We start from the raw sequence: 3771 nt of genomic DNA on the forward strand, positions 1-3771 counted from the left end.
TCTAGCTGTAAAATAATTTGCAGCATTTATATTCCAGTGATTTATATAAAAAAAAAATACTGGTAATTTAGATATTGTGATCCTGCATGTTTCAGTTATGCTAAAGGTCAAATATATACATAAAGAGAAAGCTGAGCATCATGGGACATTAACAGGATTTTAATCAGGAGTTTATAAGCAAAGGGTTTTGTGTACAGATCCTGTGCATTTAGATTTAGTTTGTGACTCTATAGTGTCCTCTGAGCTCTTAAGAACTGCTGTGAATTCTCAACAATCACATAGCTCATCTATATATAACAGATATTTATCATACATTAACTGAATTTAGCATACATTCTTGCAAAAAGCAAAACAGAGATTAAATGATTTCTTCACAACACCCCTACTGGGGCTGGGAATGGCTCAAATGTTTGTTCAGTATATATTTTTAGTGGGATGTTTTTTTTAGTTGACTCTGTGTATGTTCAGGAAATCCTGTCTGATATTCAGCAGCCATTTTATATGCTCCAGCACCTTATTCTCAATACGTTCAGATAAAATGTCATTATTCTGAGTGTGCAAATTCAAATTAAATCTACACAGAAAAATTTGATGCATATTAGCAGCAAACAGATTTTGGTGTCTCTTTATTTTAGTATTATATTCAACAGACTCAGAGAACAGAAGGCCTCATTTGTACATCTGGAAAGAAAAGTGTTTTCTGACAGCATGTGCATGAGAATGTGGTTATTACTGGACGTTTGTGGTTAATGTGCATTAGTGTGTGCATGTCTTGAGACGTGAATAGTGTGAGTGTGTGTTCCTGTGAATAGCGTGTGGTTGAAAGCACTTCCACAATTTCACTTCCTCTTTCTCCAAAACAAAAAAATTCAAATACTGCAAAATAAAGTACAGAATCCATGAATGCTGATGTTTGAACAAAACATACTGTGTAAAAGTGAAATATTAAAATATATCATGTACCATGTGTATGTGAAATATAAAATGTTGTATAATAGAAGCTGATGTTCAGCTGCTTATGCAACTTTCGACATGTTCTTGATTTGCATACTGATTCTGTGACCCTGCAGATAAGAAGTGTTAAGTTTTGGTTGTTTCCAGCTCTTGCAACAGTTAGAAGTTATTTCTGAGAAGTTTCCATTATTCTTGCTATCACATTGGTCAACCTATCTTTTTTGTCAAGAACATGTCATGTTGGTTTGTCAAGGTTAAAAAAACAAGTGTATCATTTTAAGAATAAATGCAAATGCAATACAACATATGCTGCAAGTTCTAGTATTTATGCAGTAATAGTTTACAGCAAAGTGTGTGTATAAGTGATTATTTTGTTTTCATCCATTTTGGGGAGTTTGTAACTAAAAGTGATAACATTTTTCATTAGCATAACAGTTCTTTTAAACAGTGACGCTTTTCCAGTAAAAAAATGAAAATGAATTATAAAAGTAGCTGGTTTTTTTCCCCACTAGTAGTGTAGCATGACAAACACCAGCCAGTCATGATGTCATGTGACTGACCACTCTGTATAAAACTTTTTCAGCCACCAGTGAAAAACAGGTCTATTTTACACTGTTACAAGCATTCAAAAAACATTACTAGCCATAAATACAAAAAGATGCTTTTTGCTAGCAAAATGGTGCAGTTACAGTATCTAACCACACGGGCTAACAAGTCCATGCTAACCTGCTAAACCCTGACTTCTGGTATGAGTCCGTTAGACTAGCGCCCTCTAGTGTTCAACACAAGAATTATCCTCTACAAGAATAGATCTACTTTTAAAGGGGTCATATGATGCGATTTCTATTTTTTTCTTTTCTTTAGTGTGTTATGTAGCTATTTGTGCATGTATACAATCTGCAGTGTTACAAAGCTCAAAGTCTCCCACAAAAGGATTTATTCTATCTAAAAGAGAAGGCTGATTCAAACACGCCCCCACATGTCTACATCACGATGTGGAAATATTTGCGTAATGCCGCCCAAATGTTCACGCAAAGAAAGAAGGCGTGGTTTCAGGAACAGCAGTAGTGTTGATGCAGCCATGTCAGGGAGACGCTGTGTGATTCAGTGCCTTCCGAAAGAAGATGCAATGAAGAATCATTGGTTAAGATTTATTTACAACAGAACAGCACAACCCAGATGTTCGAATTCGTGCAAAGCATTGTATGGACGACAGTTTTGTGAACCTAGGAGAGTAGCCTACAAGGCTGTGGACCTTGTGCTTAGACTGTCAGTAGCTGTTATACACACATAAGTGTTCCATGTTTGTTTGATTGTGAAAAGTAGAAGCTTTTCTAAAAGAAAAGTATAAACCGTATAAGTCATGTGATTGCCCTCAAATGGATTTATTCTCATAAGAACAAGCAGCCAACACAACACTTGTTCACATGCTAAGTGAAACATTTGCAACATGCAAATGAACTAGAGCATGACATTTTTTTTTCATCACTGCCATTAGCACATCTACATCTCATTGAGAACAACGTAGTTTTAGCTCATGTAGCCATAGCCTAACCACAATGTCTACACTTCACAATATTGGTAAACTCAAAAATCGGCATAAACAAAAACTCTTTTAAATGTCAAATATAACTGAACAACAAACTTTAAAAAGTCTTTCCCTTTACTAAAAAACACATTAAACAGCACTTAATTTCCACATTTACGCTCCTGATCTAGCCCTATGTAAAGCATTCTGGGAACTAGAAATCCACCTCCCAGTTTCAGAATTTACAGAAGTTTCTTTTATGTTGGTATTGTAGTGTTACCGTTGTGGGGAAGAGTAAAGCCTGTGGTTAGGCTGAGGATGGACAGCAAAACTTTAAGACTACGTATACTCCATGTTGTTTGACTATTTACATGTACAGTGCCTTTGCGAAAGTATTCATACCCCTTCATTTTTTTCACGTTTTGTTATGTTGCTGCCTTATGTTAAACTGCTTTAAATTACTTTTTTTCCACATCAATCTACACTCTATACACCATAATGGTAAAGCAAAAAACAGGTTTTTAACATCTTTGCAAATTTATTAAAAATAAAAAACTTAAATGATTCCATTGCATAAGTATTCATACCCTTATCTGGGACAGTTGAAATTTAGCTCAAGAGCATTCATATTGCTTATAGATATTACTACACTTTGAGTGAAGTTAACCTGTGGCAAATTCAATTGAATGGGTATGATTTGGAAAGGCACACATGTCTAATAATAGGTCTAACAGCTAATAATGCATATTAGAGCAAAAACCAAACCCTGAGGTCAAAAGAACTGCCTGTAGAGCTCAGAAACAGGTTTGCGTCAAGCCAAACATCTGGAGAAGAGTTCAGAAAAGCATTTTGCTTCATTGAAGGTTCACAGAAGCATGTAGTCTCTGTTACCCTTAATGGAAGAAGTTTGAAACAACCAGGGCTCTTCATAGAGCTGGCCTCCTGGCCAAACTGAGAAATTGATGGAGAAGGGCTTTGGTTTGAGTGGTGACCAAGAACCTGATGGTCAATCTAGTTGAGCTCCATGATCATATGTGGAGATAGGAGAAATCTACAGAAGGACAAACATCACAGCAACACTCCACCGATCTGGGCTTTACGGCGGTGTGGCAAGACTTAATCCTCTCTTCAGCGAAGACACATGAAAACACACTTAGAATTTGCAAAAAAAGCACCTAAAGGACCCCCAGACTGTGAGAAACAAAATTCTCTGGTCTGATGAACCTCAATTCCAAGCATCATGTTTGAAGGAAACCAGCTCCTGCTCATCACTGCAGAGTACCATCCCA

The sequence above is a fragment of the Sinocyclocheilus rhinocerous genome, unplaced genomic scaffold (assembly GCF_001515625.1).
Source record: "Sinocyclocheilus rhinocerous isolate Xijiao unplaced genomic scaffold, SAMN03320098_v1.1 scaffold4560, whole genome shotgun sequence".
NCBI lineage: Eukaryota > Metazoa > Chordata > Actinopteri > Cypriniformes > Cyprinidae > Sinocyclocheilus > Sinocyclocheilus rhinocerous.